We start from the raw sequence: 21,052 nt of genomic DNA, 5'->3' as shown, positions 1-21,052 counted from the left end.
CATGCTGAATGCCAACCTTTTTTTCCTTCCTTATCGATTCCAGCAGCAGGTCTGGTTGCTTCTCTCTCAAATATTTCCTTGGTGCTGCCATGCGGGTCCCTCTCTTCATTACAGATACCCTCCTCCAAGTTATCATCACTTTCTGCCTTGACTGTCATCCTATCTGGTCTCTCTGTTTTCACCTTCCCTCTCATCACACCAAATCTCATCCACAGGGAAGCCAAAGCAATCATTTAGTCAGAACATAGCACTCCCTTTCTGCCAGGAGCAAAACCCAAACTAAGAGTCCCCATAGGATCTCACTGTTTTCTACCTCTTCAACTTCACAATCCACCACCCTCCCTCTGCTTCTCTCATTAGCCTCTGGCCATATTTCTCTGGAAGATCCTTCGTCTGGATATCTTCATGCTTTGTCCCTTTACTTCCTTCAGATCTGGACTCAAGTGCCATCTGATCAGAAAAGCCCTTCCATGCCACTGAACCTCACGCGGGCACATATCCATTTCTATCCTCTTACTCTTGTATTTTTATTTATAGTATTTATAATAACCGGATAGAATACATATTTACTTGTTTATTGCTTCACTGAGTATAAATGCTGTAAAACAAAGAATTTGACTTTCTAGTTTGCTACTGCATCCTCAGAATGTAGTGCATGGCAGGCTTTGAGGGAATATTCATTAAGTGAAGTGAAGTGTTTATATAAATCACATGGTCATAGTAGAGCCAAGTCAAAAAATCCCCAAATTGTGTATTTCCTTGGAAAATCTATTATTTTTTTTCACAGAAATGGTTTTACTTTGTTGTTGTTAACTATATTTATTTGTTTTTTGAAAAAAATGAGAATAAATTAGAAAAACAAGAGGAAACTTCCCCTAATTTGAGTGTGGGGATCACTCTGTAATACTTGGTGCCTGAAAAACTTTGTCTCACAGGGGAGAGGAGTATGAATCCCAAGCTCAAACTGTGCAGCACAAAAAGCAGATATAGCATCGACCTAGAAAATTCCATGAATTCCTTGAAAGTCCAACTATTCAAAGAAAATCCATATTCAAGTGCAGACTTTAATTTGGAGTTAGTTTTCTGTTGGATCTGTATATAGCTTTGGAAGTGATTAAAGCTATATACAGATTGATTTCTGCATTTAGAAATTAATCACACACATGGCTGGATTACAGTCATCATGACTGCTGTCCTAGTGCAACCTTGGCTGTGAGACTGAAAAAAAGTGAGGACAGACCCACCCACCGATCACACAGAGAAACACTTAGAGACACACAATCTATAGAGGGGCTGCTTCACGTGTTCTTTTCTCTAAAAACATCTAGAACTTTTTTCTCTTCACTTTTCCAACTCTTTGTACATTTTTAAATATGACAGAGATTATTTTGACTGATAAGATTGTGGCTAGCATTAATAAACATATCTCAGTCAACTCTTAATTCTGATAATAAATTATTATTATATAATATTAACAATTAATATTATTAGAGTATCAGAAAAATAATTTCTTTTATTTTGCCAATAATTTCACTATTTTCAAATTATAAAAAAAGAAGGCAATAGGAAATGTTGGTACCACTAATGACAGTGAAAGAAAATAAATGATTTGACTCCTGTACACTTTTCTAGCTGCATCTTTCTTTTTTTTTAATGTTTATTTTATTTTGGAGAGAGAGCATGAGAGGGAGAGGAGCAGAAGAGAGGAAGACAGAGGATCCAAAGTGGGCTCCAAGCTGACAACAGGGAGCCCGATGCGGGGCTCCAATGCAGGAACCCATGAGATCACTGCGTGAGCCAAGGTCGGACACTCATACAACTGAGCCACCCAGGTGCCCCACTAGCTACATCTTTGTGGTTCCACAACCTATTCCACAAACACCAAAATGTAATTGCAAATATTCAAGGCTTTCTTTCATCTTTGTAGGTTTAATTGATCATTCCTTTCTGCCTAGTGGGATTTTAAAACCTCTCTCTTTTTCTGGTTAATTTCTATCCAAATTTCAAATCAGAGCCCAAAGTTAAACTCCCCCAGATGGGTGGCTACTTCCCCCTACAAGTCCAAACGAAAAATTTCTAAGATTCAACTCAAACACTGTGGCTATCCTGAGATATCAATGATGTAATTATTCAAATGTTCATTAAATGTTTTCTTGGGTCATTGTGATACATTGTTTTTATAAAGGATATTCTATATCTTCAAAACTATAAATACCTATATCTATAAATAGTAATATTTTTTCAGGAAATTTCTTTTTAAATGCACATATATTTTGGTGGTCTAAAAAAATTTCCCCCATGTTATAAATACCACTGCAATGCAATGAGTATCTTGTTCATACATCTTTGTAATTTTTTTCTGATCATTTCCTTTAGATTCTTAGAAACAGAAATTGCTGGATACACGGTGTCAACATTTAACATCCATTGTCAGGTTGAGATTGTGAAAGTTTGTACCAATTCATACTCTTAGGGATAGTCCATAGGGGTGTGCTCCCAAATACTGCCAACTCTGGGCATTATGAATTGTTTTAACTTTGCAATACTCAGAGACAATCTATGTTGTTTTGTGGGTCTTTTATACCAAAAGAAGGCTGGAAAATAGAAAAGAAAGTTTGGAATTAAAGGCAGTTTCCCTTTTTAGTTTATATATATCTACTTTCAAATTTGATTTAGTGAATAGATTGCACTTTAACAATAACAAGCACTGATTATTTGCATTTGGAAATCTCTTTAATGATTTCATTCTGAAAAGACAGTCTTGCACAATGGTTAAAATTGTGAGGTGAGGACTCACAGTTCTGAGTCCAAATTCAAGCCTATGCACTTGAAACACCGTTAACCATCTGGAATATAAAGGTGGTAACACCCACCCTTGGGTTAAAAATGGTATTACAAATGTTGAAGACTTAGAGAAAGCCTTAACACATAACAGTCACATTAACTGTATATAGTCAGCATATAACAGGCAGTCAACAAACCAATGCAATAAAGAAACTAATGACTAATATAGCATCTTGAATATATACATTTATCAATACAAAATGGAATTCACCTCTCTAAATGCCTGGACATCTATTCCTCGTGGTATTTTTTCCAAAGGTAACGAATATAACAGGGCAAAACTAATTTAGTGAATGTGATTGTTTGTGTTGTTATCACATATGGGTTTATGAAATTTTAAAGACTATTCTTTGAAGCAAGTTAATTGCATTTGTCCAATAAGAAGAGATCTAGTACTATAAATAGAAAACACTTAAAGATTTTTAGACTTTGTCTTTAAAGTATTTAATTGAAATTAAATATACACTACTATATTTTGCTCATTACCTGAAAGTTTGAAGACAAATTAAATGTTTCAGAAAGTTAATTCTTTTAATACATATCTTTTTTAAAATGTTTTATTTATTTTTGAGAGAGAGAGAGAGGGAGAGAGAGAGAGAGAGCGCTAGTGGGAGAGGAGTAGAGAAAGAAGGAGACACAGAATCTGAAGCAGGCTCCAGGATCTGAGCTGTCAGCACAGAGCCTGATGCAGGGCTTGACCTCGGGAACAGTGAGATCATGACCTATGCCAAAGTTGGACGCTTAACCAACTGAGCCACCCAGGTGCCCCTTAATACATATCTAAAATACAAATTGTAATTCTTTTTAAAAATAAAATAAATTAACTTTAAAAGATTGTTACTCTGTTAAAAGTTAAACCAACCAACCAACAAAACAAAATTAGCTCCTGTATGCTAGAATTTTTTTTTAAGTCTCTCAATCTGATCATTAGCATTCTTATTGGAGGAAAATCAATGGGACTATAAAATTAAACAAGGCCATCAGAAACAAATTCAAAATAGAGTCACATCTAAATTATGGGACTGAACAATCTTATCATTTCATCTCTTAATTGAGCACCAACAAAGTCCTAGACTTTAGAGGCCTAGGGAGGTAGTAAGAGTGGGAAAATTATGTGATCTGTGTCTTCATGAATGAGTAGCATTAGTTCACCCAAGAGAGTGGATAGGTATTATTAAGGAGAAGAAGCAACTAACATATGCAAATGTAGGTGGGGGGAGGTGCTCAGGGTGCAGTCAGAGAACCTAGGATATTTGCTTGGAAAGCCTGGCTTAGAAGATTGTGAGTCCAAGGCAGAAGGACAGTTGAGGATGGCTTATGTTACAAAGATTGGATCTTGTTCACTTCCCTCATTTATCAAGAAATATGGAAATTCTCAGAGATTTTACCCCTCTTATAACACCTGCTGTGAACATGGATAACATCATAAATGACATGGGAATACCCTAGGTCATCAATTATTTGACTGCCTAATCTTGCTACTCTTTCTACCTAAGCTACCCTGCCTTTTATTTTTTAACTCTTCCTTTTATGGCAGGTGAATCATTTAGTCTCCTATGTAGAACAATTCTCTCACCAAAGTTCTTAATACTTGATGGACAGTGTAAGTTTTTAAATTTGAATGCCTTTAGGACATATGCAGCGATTACCCACAGAATCTATAATGATTTACTGCTTTAGAGATGGTTGTTTTACCTTAGAGGGTCACAAATTTTTGCTAGACATCTAACAGCATATAATTTAGGGCATCTTGAATTCAACTTTCTCCTTTTATATATTTGGCATTGATTTTTTAGCTAAATCTTTCTTCTGCATATATAGACCCATTCAAAAAAATTAAACAAGTAAATAAACAGACCCTCTAATGCACAGCACACAATCCTCTTTTCTCCCTCACAGGAAAAATTATCAAGAAGCATTATGTACTGTCGAAGTTTCAGTCCACTTCTTTCTATCTCACTAACACTCTTAAATTATTTGAATTTGTTTCAGACTCATTACTTAAAAAAGTTGTTGATGAGATCATCCATATACTTCCAGTGGACAAATCTAATAAAAACTGGCTGCTAAAGACACTGACTCCTCCCTTCACCTTAAAACTCTTCCTCTGGCAGGTGTCCCATGGCACTCTCCTGTTTTTCCTCTCACTGTTCTATTTCTTCTCCACTCCCCTTGCCACCCTTTGCAGTCTTCTTAGGCTTATCATCTTCTATAAAGACATTAAATAATGAAATTCTTAGAAACTCGTCTTTGGCTTTCTTTCCTTTGAGATCTATATTCTTTCCATATATAATCACATTTACAACTAGTTCTAACTACCATTTGTGTGCCAACATCTCCAAAATTTAGATTTCAAACTTGGTTTTATTTATATGTTTTTACAGTATACAATTTTCAGTTTTATTCCATATACTCAACTATCCTCATATATGCTTTGGTAATATTATATTTTATGTTGCATAGGCACAATAAATCTAATGGCACAAAAACAGACATCATCATTTGGCTTTGTTCCTCCTTTAATACCTGTCCTTTTCCCTGGTTCCTGATTTCAGTAAATGGTATCTACATTTATCCATTTCTGAAAATTAGCCATCTAAGAGTTACTCTTGATATCGCCATTAATTAATTAATTAATTAATTAATTTAGCGGGGGGAGAGAGCACACAAGGGGGGAGAGGCGGAGAGAGGGAGAGAGAGAATCTTAAGCACGTTCCATGCCCAGTGTGGAGTCTAATGCGGGGCTGGATCCGTGACCCTGAGATCATGACCAAAGCCAAAATCAAGAATCAGATGCTCAACTGACTGAGTCACCAAGGCATGCTTTTTATTTTTATTTTATTTATTTTATTTTTTGAGAGACAACAAGCAAGCAATATGTACTTCTCTTTGATTCCAGTCTTCCTCCATTCAACCCATTAACAAGTGTCTTAAAATTTTTAAGCACAAATTAAGAATCCCAAAATATCCCTTAAGTCTTCCGGCTTCTTTCCATAATCACTAGAATCCTCCTATGTCAATCTATCACAATATCTTGTCCTTACCTTCTATGTTGTCTCCCCACATCTACCCTGGACTCTTCCATCTTTTTCTTTTTTCTTCTTCTAATCATATCACTTTCCTCTCTGCCTTTAAACCTATCATTTGATTTCCTTTGAATTTAGGATGAAGACCAGACTTATGGTTTTACAGCCCTGAATAATCAGTTACAATATCCTATTTGTTCTCTGTGTTCAAATATACTGGCCTTTCCTTTCTTTAAATTTTCTGAGCCTCTTTCTATTTAAGGATTTTTTTTTTCAATTTGCTTCAATTTGTTTCCTCTGGAGATAGACAGACAGATAGAGAGATAGATAGATAGATTTGTTTTTTCCTTTCCTAAGCTAGCTTTTATCACTCTTCAGTTGTCAACTTAGTCTCCTTGCCTGACTTCACAGGCTCCTCAGGTCACTATGGTATATGCTCTTAATACATGTTAGGTGGTAATTTTACATTTGTTTGCTAGGTTATTTGGTTAAGGCTCCTTTCACCTACCCTATAAGGGTTGTTTCAGTGCAATCATTGTTTCTTTAGTGCCTAGCTTGGTAAATGTTCAATCATACAAGCGTCCACCTAAAAGGATAAACACTTAATCTTCTGGAATGAAAGGTATTGAAGATAAGTATTCAGAGCAAGGTTGTGTTTAAGATTTTTGTTTTTAGAAATTATATACAGCAGGAAAATAAGAAAAACTGAAGGAGGGAGGGTATTCTAAAAAATAGTGAAATTGTTTAGGTTATTTTAATAGTCTGGGTTCTTGCCTAGACAGGGGATATGAACTAAGGCAATGTCAATTAGGTTAAAGAGGAGAAGGTGAAACTGAGAAAGATTTATAAAGTTAATGCAGGGTTTGTTTCTGATTTCCTGAGCTGGACCAGAGGAAATGGAAGTCACATGAGTAAGTGATTGGCTCTCTAAGTTAATAATCAGATGTAAAAGAGAAGGAGCAGTGTGTGGTAAAGTCTCAGCTACTTTTTATAAAGGCTGAATTTGTGTCATTTAATGTGGCGAACGATATGGAGATAGCACACAGTCCCAAGAGAGTGATGGACTGGTGAGGAAACGAGTTTGGGCGTCCCTGGTACTAGTGGCCAATAAAGCCAAGGATGTGCTGAGAACACATAGAGACCGAGTCATGGGGATAATTACATTGTAGAAGGGGAATGGAGGGGTTTGAGCCCAAGGAAATGAATAAGACATGGCTGCACATGTAGAAAGAAAACAAAAAGCAAGTTGGGTAATGACAAGCAAATGAGACCTTTGAGAAGAGACTGATGAATCAAGATGCGGATTAAAGAAAATATGATCCCTAATACTTGGTGATTAAGATCTCTTCCTGGAATTTTTAAGTGTATCCTTACTGAACTTAAATGGGCAGAAATTAAGCTAATTAGGTTGCAAAGTAAATAGGACAGAAAGCACCAGAAAGTACAGTGTATAATTATATATTTGTGTATGTGTGCATACATATTTATATCTATCTATATCTATATACACAATCTATCTATCTATCTATCTATCTATCTATATCTATAGATAATCTATCTATATCTATAGATATACAATCTATATCTACATCTAGATATCTAGATATCTATAGATATAGATTGTATATCTATAGATATAGATATAGATATAGATATAGATATAGATATAGATATAGATATAGATATAGATATAGATTTTAAGTAGGCTTCATGCGCAATGCAAAGCTCAATGTGGGGCTTGAACTTACAACCCTGAGATCAAGACCTGAGCTGAGATCAAGAGTCAGACACTTAACTGACTGAGTCACCCAGGCAACCTTAAATTATTCTTTAAATATTTTTGGTTGTAAAAGGAAAGAGCAATATGGTGGTAGATTAGATCAGAAAGCAGGGGAGGTAGGTGTTTTTGATTTGTGAAATTTAATAAAACCAATGTGTTTTACCATTACATAGCACATTTTATATCTCATGCTAGTCACCAAGGTTGCTTCCTGGCCCTGCAATGGGAGGAAAGGGGCACCATATTAGTACTGTGAGGCAGGGGCATGGAGAATCTCACTCAAACCTATAGGACACATTAAATCAGTTAGGTAAAACAGAACTGACTAGAGTTCAAGTGGAATGTTAAAAGTTCAGAAAGATAAAAGTTATTTTGCAAGGTCCTTAAACTAAAAAGCTCAAGAAAGAAGTGAAAAAATCAGAAATCCTACCCACCCCCCCACACAAATAATAATAATAGTAAGAGAATCAATAGTTAAGGAGGACATCACCTGACAATGACTGGAATAGAAAGCATTATTAATGGCTTCTTAAAAAAAATGTTCTGATCTAAGGATCGGATGGTATGTATGAAGGATGGATAATTTGGAAACAAAATCTACATAGCTTTACATAGATTTAAAGACCACAGAGTTTAGAATTAGAGAGACATGAACCTGGCTTTCCAGATTTGTGAATCACTAAAGGTTTGACTTTAGACACGTCACTGTATGTCTCTTAATTTAATTTCTTCATTTATTAAGTGGGTAATAATGCCTACTCTTAAGACTGCAGTGAGGAATAATTAAGACAACGTATGTAAAACACTTAGCAGGTAATACATTCCTAGGAACTGATAAAATCGTCCTTGTTCTTGATGCAGTCCTAAATTGAAAGAACATAGTGAGATGGACTAATAAAATTAATCTTTTTTGAAAATAAAAATAGTTTTTTTTTTTATTTTCAAACATATATACTGCTAAATTGTCATAGTGTCTACTTTCCACGGGGCAGAAGTTCAAGGTGGAAGATAACTTCAGGACCATAAATATCCCTTGCCTGGAGCTCCTACTTCATCCATTCCACAACACCTATAGCAGGTCTAAAATTTCCATTCTAGTAATTGCACAACTAGTCGCCCAAGGCAAATAAAGAGTGATTGCTTTTGATGGATGTATTGCACAAAAATGAATATAGTAAATCCTAGCCCCCCCAATAAAAGACATAACTAACCAGAAAAAGAAAAAAAAAGACTTCTTGAATACTGTGTCTTCTTATTTAGAGCCCCCACATTGGCTCCACGTATGCAGAACTAGACAAAGTCAAGTTGTAAACCGGTTAGGCTCATCGCTCTGCTATGAATGTCACACTCCTTTGTCATTTTTCCAAGTATAAAATGGAGCCAACTCAAATTTTCCCTAAAGCCTCATTTCATGAGCATGAAGTCAGCATTTATGATATGCATTTTGGTTGTTTCATTATGTTATTTTATCAAGACTCAGGTTATCTGAAGATATTTACTCATAAATCTTCTTCCTCCCTCCTATCCCTTGCAAATAAAGTATTCTATTTGCTCATCTGTAAAAAAAGATAACAGAATCTTCCTTCTCTTTGATGCATATATCAAGGCTTATTACAAAACTGCTTCCTCCAGAAACGGCACACGTGAGCCTCTGGCATGCGACCCGAATCCTAAATTGTTTGGAAGAAATAGCTGTGTACTATAGAATCAAAGATATCTTTACCTTGACATTCACAGTATGTCTCTTTTGATGTAACACGGACGATGTTATTTACCATTCCTCGTCTCGAGCAAATTTAGATGTGTAAGTGAGAGAATGCTGGTGTTTATTTCTCATAAGGTAACTGAAGTGACTCCATGGGAAAAGAACTATCTAACAATGCAACAAAGTATTTGTTTTTATATTGCTACAAGAGTTTTACTGATAATATATCACTGAAATATGAAATGAAGGAGATATTGAGGAATCAGCGCCATTAACATTCATTACACAAAAGAGTTTATTATCTACATACAACTATTTGTATATTCTAAGGCTCACAAAAGGAAGCAAACACTTTGTGATTTTCACAAAGAATATAAAATAATGTTGAGGGACTTTACAGCAACAGTTGGAAATCCCAGTCAAATCGAACACATTTCTAATTCCCTGACCATTTTGAGGAAACACACTTGAGTCATTCATTTGGTTCTAAATAAATTTGATAGAAATTCATCTGGGCATCCTCTCAGGGGACTCTTCTCTACTTAAGTGCCCTTGAGTAGATCTCTCTGGCACAGTTAAGTGCCTAACATTATCAGAAACCTTAATTTTGAACTGCCTTCTTGCACATGAAGCATAAAATTTAGGCAAAAGTGACACTGCCTCTTTCAAAGTCAAATTAAAACACACATATATGTGGGACTTTTTTAAAAGTCAAAACTATTATCATTCAGTGAAAACCCTGAAGCAAAATGTAATAATGTCAAGTTGTTTGTCCACTTTCCTTTCATTTGATTCATAGAGAAAAGTTCTGAAGTCAATCTATAAACATAGTCAAACCTTGCTGAATGTTTGTAGATAAAGAAAATGAAAATCTATTCACATATCTTTTTTAGAGTAGTGCGACAGGCACGGTGGCCATTCCATGGCCACAATCTATAGCTTTTTATAAACCTGCGTGAGGCACACTGACAGAACAAATTAATTTTAATGACACAGTTGATAGAAACTAGAATATTTATCTAATTTGGAGCAAAATAGAAATAAAGGTATGTTTTCAAAAGTATTTAATAATACATGAAGTATTAATGAAAAAGATCTGAGTAGATTCCTTGAAGACAATCATTTGATTACCGTTTTAGGGATGCTATTTATATATCAAGTTTAAGTGTTCCAGAATGTTTTAATTTATTTAAAATATAAGTTTATGAAACAAAATAGATAATCAGATTAGGAATTTTATAATAAAAGAGAGGAAACCCATATACAAATGAATCATCAGGATATGATCTTGGTTTTCAGTTACTAACTCATGATTTCCTCTTTTATTTTTAGGCGTTATTTTTACAAATTGGTGGTGTTACCCATAAATGCAAATGATTACCCTTAGGCACTACCTACACAAATGCAGGTGAAGGTCCCTGAGGGGCAACAGGCCAGAACCTGGCACCTGGGCAGATGGTACTCAAGTTGCTGGCAGGTGATGAAGGTGGGGAAAGACACTTGTCATTTCAAATCCCAGAGACCAACGCTTTCAACTCAGAAATGAAAATAAGTCACTTATAACTCCCTGAGGTGGAAAAGGCAGCCACAGGAAATCATTCTAAACCACACCTTCATGCTGTGCCCTAGTCAAATGAAAATAAAGAGGTTCCCTTTGTTTAATAAGCAACTGAAAGTGTTCCTTTCATGCCTCCCCCAGCTCTTGGCATTGAACATACCAGTGGCCATTTAATCAAGATTCCTTTTAAACTTGTGAATGTTAGTTGAATATCTCAAGAGGTCTGATTCCCTTCACTTTGAAGCCCATTTTGACCCCAAATGCATTAACCTGGGCTGTCGACATTTCTTCCTGTGCTGTCACTTAAGATTTACTCCACATAAAATAAAGAACATCGACCTTGAAAGAGGGGGGAAAAAAAAAAAACATTCAGCAATCCAGACCAGAATCCAGGCTCTGTCAAAGTGATTTCTTATTCCATTTTACTGAAGGAGTACCATGCTTTATCACTTCTGAGTTCATGTCTTACAGCTGAGGCAACCCCCTCGCATCGGTAAGTTGCGTAGTTAAAGTAGCCACGCGCTGTTCATATTGTCACTATGATTTAAAGTGAGAATGGTATTCTGAGGGTGAAATACAACTGAAATGAGGACAGGAAGTGGGACCAAGAAACATTAAATCATGTATAATTAACGGCTCTGCTTGTTGCTGGTCACTTCCCCCCTCTGTAATGGGTGGTATACAGATGCCTTACAGCCGAAAGGGCAGGATGCTTAGTGTTGAAGGTGCCAACATTGTATCACCCTAAATCCCTCATTCAAGTGGGCATCAGAAATAAAAAGAGGGAAAATAGGTCTGATCACCGCAGGTAATTTTGACAGACTGTCACCTGCCTCCACTATTACCATGCTGCATAATCTTCCAAAACTTCTATAAATGCCTTCTGCCTATTAGCATTTTAAAGGGCTTTGTGGCCATCATACTCCCATTCTGGAGCTAGGGATGTTTCATTATCCTCAATTAAACCTCTCTCAGAAGCAAGATTGGCAAGCATTTATTTATATATTTTCCTTAGAGGCAACATGGGAGGCATGGATTTTATAAAGTAGGCAGGGTGTTGTTCCGTGTGGGCATCAAGAGGCAATGCTGCTTTGGAATAATTCTCCTAATGTGAAGCCACCGCCATTAAAACATAAACCATAATTGCGGAAAGCAATTTGCTCAGTAGCAGAGAACTAACAGGATTTCTTATTGTGATTCAATAACAAGGGAGCATGAAGATGCAAGGCTGAAAAAGCTCCCCAAACTCTTTTAATTTTGTTGAAATGTAATTTTCTTCTGTGAAACCAATGTGAAAAGTTGAAATCGTTTCTATCACACTCACGAGCAAGATGTATATACATTTCATGTAAATTAACATTTTCTGACTTCAATGAATGTAAACACTCTTTCATTCGCACATTCCAAAATGTGAATTAATAAAAACTTGAACTTATGACAGGGTCAACAAACAGTGAAAGCAAATCCACAGCGAGGTCAAAAGTTGATGCGATCCAGGTTCTAATCAGTTTTGTCTTACTTTATACACTGCTTCCCTTTCCCTAACAACTGATTATAGTTCAGTACAGACTTTAAAGCAACATGAAAAGTTTATAAATATTAATAATAAATATATTTAAAATCAATAACATTATTAATAGAATCCTTCCTATATAACATGGTCAAAATCAATAATAGCATATAAATATATGAGATGTGGGAGATATTGTAGATTATATACTACTAAAGTCAAAATCAATAGTACCAATCTGGAATCTATTACTTTACCATTTATACTTATAAGAAGATATTTCATCTGGATAATTTTATTTCTTTTATTAGATATAACGTGGATCAAATAAATGTTAGAAGCCATCAACGACACTAATGAATTTGTAAAAGCACATTTATTTGTTTAAAATTTGCTGCTAGCTCATTTCTTTTCATAGCATCATCCACTTGCGAGGGACCAAGAACAGACATATCTTTGTATCTTTTGTTTAATTTTTTTTCCCTATTTTTAATGGCAGCACCCAATGGTGACATAAGCAAGGGCTGGCCTTCCGCAGTCCACCCTGGGTACCGAATGCCTCCAGAGTGCACATGCTTTCTCTGCTCACCTGCCCCCAGCCCTGTGTGCTAAATCACCACACTGGCTCCTGTGAGCTTTTCTAAGGCTCACTCCCTTCACAGCTGGTGAGTTGACACTTTCCATCACTTAACCTCTTGGCAACAGATGCCTCTCACTTAGGCACAGATGCTGAGTACCCACCCATCTCTAACATTAGCCTTGTGTTCCGACTAATTGGGCCAGCAGAGTCACAATTAAGATTTGAATAATTAGATAACGGCCATGATTACTTTTATAATTAATCCTCATATTGAGTCATCATGATCTGTCCTGGGTGATGACCACTGGCCTATACTTAATTCAAGTTGAGATAATTTGTTTTAAAAGCAAAGCACTACTAAAAAAAAGATCCCCCACCTTTCCCCTAGAATGAATGTAATTTTTTTGCTTAAATATGACACTATGGAGAGATACATAATTTTCACTTTTCAATTAGATGTTACAGTGATTTCTTGGAGGATAAGTACTTAATTCAGTTCATGCTAACAATTTTTTTTTTTTTTTTTTTTTGTAAAGGTTAGCAATTTGGCTGCCGTTTTGGTGCTGTGTGACCACATTAGATAAGTACAGTTTTTTTTTTCTTTTCTCACAAAGTTCACAGTATAATAAAACCACATACAATAAAAACAAATTGGGGATGACCCCTCTCTTCTCTCTCATCTTCACAGAGTTAACAACCGTTACAGTTTCTCATGGTTTAGCCGTGAGTTCCTTCTCTCGTCTCTGTTTACATCCTGTCCACGTCTGTGATGGCCAAAATGTCCTATGGTGGAACTCTGGTGCTAAAAGTCACCTAAAATCGGGAGTCCACAACAGACTGTCACATCTGTCCTCTGCCAGTCCCTCGCAGAAGCTGGGTCATCTTGATCCATCCCTTTCTCAGTGAAGGAGCCCTGAGCTCTGAAAATCTGTCTTCATGCACATTTCTCTCCTTCACCACAACGTGGGGGACTCCTGGTATTTTTTTTTTGAAGTAACATAAGAGTCCCGCCCCATTTATGCCTCATTTCCAAGCCTTTATCTCCAAAACTGTCACAGCCTCCCCTCATACAGCTGTGCACCTCTGTGTCTATTTCTCCCACCCTGGTGTCTCTCCACCCTTCGAGCACACACCGGCATCCCACTGGCTTTTGCATGAACCATCGAGTCCATCAGCCTGGCACGTCTTCCTTCCGTCTCCATCGAGTTACTACACATCTACAGATTTCTCTTCAAACATAGGTCCTTCCAAGGAGGCTTCTTTTGTCTCTAAGCCATGCCAGGCCCCGCCTTTCTGTATTTCACAATACCATTCACGTTTCTTTCAGAGCACATTCCACACTTGTACCTATATACGTTTTAGTGATTATTTTAGCTTATAGCTACCCTGGATCTGGCCCAGTTTCTGACACACAAGAGACATTTCGCTATTAAATCTATGAATCGTAAGATGGTATTATAATTCAAAAAGAACTAAAATGTGTAGTCAGCAACTAAAGATAGAGAGGTCTCCAAAGTCATTACTGAGTATTTACAACTTGGCCATACATCTCAACAGTCCTTAAAGAACAACAACTACTACTACTACTTCTTCTTCTTCTTCTTCTTCTTCTTCTTCTTCTTCTTCTTCTTTAAATGTTTATTATTAATTTTTAAGAGGGGGAGGGGCAGAGAGAGAAAGAAGACACAGAATCTGGAGCAGGCTCCAGGCTCCGAGCTGTCAGCCTGACGTTGGGCTTGACCTCATGAACCGTGAGATGCTGACCTGAGCCGAAGTCAAATGCTTAACTGACCGAGCCACCCAAGCGCCCCAGGAACATACTCTTTTATACATGTGTTCATGCATTTAAGAATTAGCACTCAAGTGTTATCATGTGACAAACACAGTACCAAACACTGAGGTTTAAACAAACATAAGATACAGCCTGGGCCTCCACAGAGTTTATAATCTATCAGGTGACACAAATTCACAAAGAAAATTAGGAAGCAATATGGCACGTGTAGTAAAACAGTCAAATTAGGCTTCTGGTTGGAGATGAAGAAGAGCTTCCTGGTGAAAGTGGTGTCAGTTCTGAGTTTCCAAGAGACAACAGGAATTACCCAGAATAGTTATGGAGGAGTTTAAGGATAAGAAGGAGAAGAGCAGATACATTTCAAGCACTGTGGACAGCAGAGGGGCCAAAAATACCATTAGGAGTGTGTTTGTAGATTCTTGGGCATGTGACTGAAAATTATTCACAGTGACTAAGAACTTCACGGGGAAAGGAATGGCAGGAAGGAAGGGGGAGGGGAGAAGATGGGGATGTGTCCTCACATTCCATGCTAGAAAGACTGAAGCTCATTTCGTATTAACAGAGCGTCAGTGGAGGCTTCACATGGGAAAGTGGCAAGGTTAAGATCATAGCTGGGGAGACAGGTCGTGAAAGAGAAGAGACTGGAGGCCAGGATATTGACAAGGAGGCTGAATCCCTGCAAGAATGAAGGCCTGACTTTCAGAGCGAAACAGCAATATGCATCTGCAGTCAGAGAATTAGGGAATTGGGAGGCACAACTGAGAACCACGGCACAGGGAGGAAGCGTGGGGGGGAGTTATCATACATGACGTAGCAGAAGATACTGAGGTTTCAAACATGAATGCCGGACACATTTTAGCTTATCTGGCTCATATATTAGAGTCCTACATACAGGCCTCTTGTTTGTTTGTGAATACTAAATGTTCTTACCAATTTGTATGTATAAAGTCTAAGGTGAACTAAAGGTATTGCAAGTTCCCAAATTTGAAATTAATGTTTCTAGGAGAAAACACTTTCAGAATTCTAACCAAGAGGAAAAGGAGATCTAATAGGATACATTGGCTGAAACCATATTCCAAATGCAGTGTTTTTTGAAGCTGTAAATATTAGATGATAGGAAAACTGCCATTTCCTCTATGTTTTCAACAACATATCCCTATTCCTTCTATTTGCTGACCACTTTCCCAAGCATTGGAGATTACAAGTGGATTCAAGAGAGACCTGAGGGTTAGAAGCGTACTGTGTGATGAATGACAGCTTACTTCTGGAATGTGCATAACCTAGAACAAGAAGTTAATCTTTCTTCTATCAGGGGTTAGAGCTACATTTCTTCAGGTTTTTGCTTTGTTTGTATACAAATTTTTTTAAGCAGCCCAATTTGTTAGGCAAATTCTTGGGGAGATCCATGTTTGCCTGACTGCTCATGTAGTTGTTTTCCAGGAGCAAAGACCCACAGGATTACTGAATGGACCAGAAGACTCCACTGCACTCTTTCACTGCAGAAGAGAATAACAACTTGGTTTGGCTCAGTTCAACTTATTGGACTAATGCCAGCCTACCCACGGTATCATTCAAGCCTTGTTAATACAAAAAAATTAAAATAAAATAAAATAAAATAAAATAAAATAAAATAAAATATTAGTAGTAATTGTGAATACAGACTGAATTTATGTAGGATTATTTTCTTCTACTTTTTCTATTAAGAACAGCATAGCAGGTAAAAGAAGTATTTTTTGTGGGGCACCTGGGTGGCTCAGTTGGTTGGGTGCCCGACTTCAACTTTGGCTCAGGTCATGATCCCACAGTTCATGGGTTATAGCCCCACATCAGGCTCTGAGCTGACAGCTCAAAGCCTGGAGAGCCTGCTTCGGTTCTCCCTCTCTCTCTGCCCCTCCCCCACTCACACTCTGTCTCTCTCTCTCTGTCTCTCTGTCTCTCTCTGTCTCTCTCAAAAATAAATAAACGTAAAAACATTAAAAAAGAGAAGTATTTTTTTAATTGAAATAAGTGGACATTCTCACACGAGTTAGACTCTGGAAATGAAAATGAGGGTGCCAAAACTAATCAGACCTAGCATGGAGTTTGAGTCCTCGCCTCAGTGCTAGAAGATCTATTTGAATGTAGTCCAGTTGGGAAAAGAAAGTTCACCCCTGGCTGATGAGAAATAGGAGTTATGAGAAACGACACATTCAGGTACCAGTACTGTGGGCTTGAGAGCCAATACACTGCCTGCCATTTGATTTATGTCTTCTAAATTCTACTCTCCATCATTATTTTTTTTAATGAAAAAAAAAAAAAAAAACCTTGCCATTTGGTCTACAGGTGCCAAGTGGCTTAAGGAAAGATACACGCTCAAGCTGCAAGTAAGAAGAGATAAAGGGAAGGGCAGTGCTCTTTTTCTGTGACTGCAGTCATGTGAGCAATGGAGACAGAACAAGGGACAGTACTGCCCAGAGGAGTTGCCATCTTCCAAGAGACATGAGCACTACAGGCTTGCCTGGCAGAAGGCAGGAGGTCAGAGGGGAAAACCCAAGAATCTCGTTTTTGAGAGCATGAGCGAGCACCCTGGGACCTTTCACAAACAGCCCAGTGAGAGTTGAGTGGACCCGGTGCACCCGTCAAGGCAGTGGGTCCTGAGCCGTGATAAAGGTGGCACTGATGAAAATCAGATCTATTTTATTAGTTCAGGCCCAGATGTTTAAGTTGCCATGGGTTGCAATAAAAGTTAACTTTTCATCCTCCAGACAAACAGTGCTTTTCTTAGCTTGGAATTATTAGAGACACTGGGAATCAAAGTTGTAGATAGGGTGAGGGGTAAAAATCCTGAAAACTCTGAAACCTAGAGAGATTGAGGGAATACATGGGGAATGCCAGCAAAATATGGGGACCAGGGCCATCTAGTTAATGTAATAATAATCTACACCAGCATTGTGCTTGCTATAAGCCAGGCACTTTGCTAAGCTCATTTATGATGGCATCTCAATACAGAAACCACTTCTGAGGTCACAAATATTATCTGTATGCTAAACAAAAGTAAAAAAAAAATGTCTAAAACTGAACAGGTATTGAGACATGGAATCAGACTGGAATTTCAGTCTGTTGAATTGCAAAGCCCATTATTTTAATTTCATATCACTACACCTTCCAGATCTACTCAGCAGTCCTGGCTGTGTTTCCTGGTGACCTCATTAAGGTTGGGAAAGGCAAAAGAAAAAACAATTTTTGTTACTTCTTTGAGCGATTGCTATTCATCAGGGACTCTGATAGGTACTTTACCCACCCTTTATCTCATTTAATCCTCAAAACAGTCAATGATGAAGTATTAAAATATATAATTTATAGGGGGCCTGCATGGCTCAGTTGGTTAAGCGACCGACTTCAGCTTAGGTCATGATCTCAGAGTTTGTGAGCTTGAGTCTCATATCAGGCTCTGCGTCTACAGCTCAGAGCCTGGAGCTGCTTCAGATTCTGTGTCTCGCTCTTTCTCTGCCCCTCCTCCCCATCTCTTTCTCTCTCTCAAAAACAACTGAACATTAAAAAAATTGAAGAAAAATTAAACATATATACTTTATGCTTTTTACACACAAAGAAGCAAAGAGCCCTCTCACTCTTACTCTATTGCCATCGGATTTGTTTCTTCTGATGATTTTTCTTCTTCCCTAATTCTCTGCAAAAAGGAGAATGTTCTGCCAGTTTCTTTCCCTTTCTTTGTTGTTCTTGAATTTAGTTCATCATGAGGAAATAAAAGCCTAGGGATAAAATGCTCACTCTTTTTTCTGTATGGTATTTCTTTCCCTCTCTCACTCATACACACACACACACACACACACACACACACACACACTCAATCACATTTTCTCATCATTAACCTGTTATTAGTAACAAAAGAGAAGTATTCATTCATTGATCATAGGATTTATCTCTAGATGTCTAGATGGGATAAAATAACATAAATAAGAGCGTGCCATATCTTGCTTTGCACATCACGTTTCAGAAGTTCTGGGGGAATAGTGTGTGTGTATGTATATATGTAATTAAATGTATAGAAGTAGAGATATGCATATATATGCGTATATCCATATATACATATACTTTTATATACATAGGCTATGTGTATACATACATGTATTTTTAAGGAAAAATTAGAATTTTCTCTATTACTAACTGTAGTGTTCTATTCCAGGCAGCATCTGGTAGGCAAGCCACATATACAGTCACTTGAATTGACCTCCAGTAGGCGGGAGACTTTAAACAGCTCTCAAAATCTCCTTACAGGTTCCCTTAAAAATGGATATCTGCAAAGGGAATAAGGGAATTAACTCCACCATGCAGATCGGGCTTGAACAATTCCTAAAAGAGCCTAGGTTAGGTTTCCTGCACTTTTTTTCTGTTCTGCCCTCTCCCTCAGGATTAAATGCCAGTGAGTCTGGTGCACAGTGTAGTTTCTCGTTGGGTCTTCTCTCCATTTATCTCACACAATAGACCTTTCCCCTTTCCAAAAACACTTGGTGTTCAGAGCAGGTCAGTCCCACTTTTCCAGTGCCAATCATCATGAAAAGTTACCATGAGAAGATATTGATTAGTAAGAAATAGCTAGTTGCATCTCTAACCCTAGGGCCTATCATACCCCAAATTAAAGGGTGAAAATAATATTGGGAAGTTCAGATTTTGTCAGAGAGCTCCAGGGAGATGCTTAGGACGAGAAGTAGATTTCAGCAGTGCTACTTGTAGTCTGTTTAGGCAACTCTTCTGTTTTATTCTAAATTGGCTTCTATTGCCTTTGATGAAATCATGTATCAGTAAAGTGTCCTTATTACAGAGTCCTCATCTAAAATTACACTGTTATTGTCACTTTTTGCTAAAATACATCTGTACGGTAAAATGTCTGGGACAATTATTGCATTTCTGCTTCGAACTCTCCTTATACACAAAATCATTACCTTTAAAATGTATAAACTATCAAAACAAACATGTATTTTCTAATTTGTAAATTTGTATGCTTCTTGCAGGAAATTGTTACACACTTCTTTCTTTCTTTTCTCATGTATCTGTGTGCAATCAGTTTGAAGACTCATGATGTTGTCTAAGTGAATACACTATAACATTATCATTCTTTTCACTGTGCTTTCATTCCATATAATTATTAACAAGGTTGACATTGGGCTTCAAATTTGGTATGCACCTTGCACACCAAATGAACACATTTTATGAACATGACATACAGATGATAGTTCTGTTATCTGATAATTAACCTAGTGGAAAACACTACAAACAGGTATTTCTGACATTCTTCAAAATTGTTTTTTTTTTTTTGTAGGAATCATAACTAACACCAAAAGATCATAATGCCTAACAAACTGTTTCTGCTTTTAAAATTATACCTATCAACAAAAATGCTGGGCCTTTTCCATTTGCATGTGTTGTTACCCTCTTGTCAGACTAAGGTCCTGGCTCCAGGACCTATGGAAATTCTACTCTTTACTACTACCTCGCTATAACAATTCTGCTGTATCTAACAAGTAGTTGACACACAAGTCTCAGGACTGATTTTTTAGAGATATCTTTTACTTTCATTGATACTGGCTTCATAAGAACAAAAATGTTTTTCGTTCTGGAATTTCTTCTTGGAATGCCAAACCTATCTACCATTTCAATGAGTGTAACACTAACAGCGTCACCCTTTTGACCAACCCTCAAGATTCTGAAATGTTTACCATGCCTGAGAAGGTTTAATTTTCTTGGAAAGCAAGCAGAGAGGAAACTAGGGCCTAATTTTGGTTACTTGGTATGGGTCAGAGGAAAGGGAGTGAATGGTCTTTCAATAGCGTCAAGCTATAACGTGTCCAACAGGGACCCTAGAGACATGCCTGAACCTAGACACAAACTGTAGAGGAACAATGAAGCAGCGGGGATGCAGGGCCTGGGCATCATGGATAAATTATGGCATTTTCCTATGGAAGAAGCATTTTATCTTGCTTAGTGATTTGTTACTTAATCTATAATCCTACTTTTAAGAACCTGCCTATAGTCAAAGAATCAATATTTGACTTATATGGATCTGAGGAGGATGATTACCTATGCATAGAGAAGTATGCTTAGAATGGGGGGAAATTTTCCAAGTCAGGTTCCTCCAAAGACGAATGAGTGACTTTGTGAAGCAAAACATTTTAACTGTACTGCTTTTACCCAAACCAGTCTCGACGCTTTGTGAGCAGGATACTCCCATCACAGACACACACGCACGAAAGATGGTGAAG

Source organism: Panthera tigris, chromosome A1 (assembly GCF_018350195.1).
Source record: "Panthera tigris isolate Pti1 chromosome A1, P.tigris_Pti1_mat1.1, whole genome shotgun sequence".
In the NCBI taxonomy this organism is placed as follows: domain Eukaryota; kingdom Metazoa; phylum Chordata; class Mammalia; order Carnivora; family Felidae; genus Panthera; species Panthera tigris.
Note: the sequence above shows the minus strand (reverse complement) of the source record.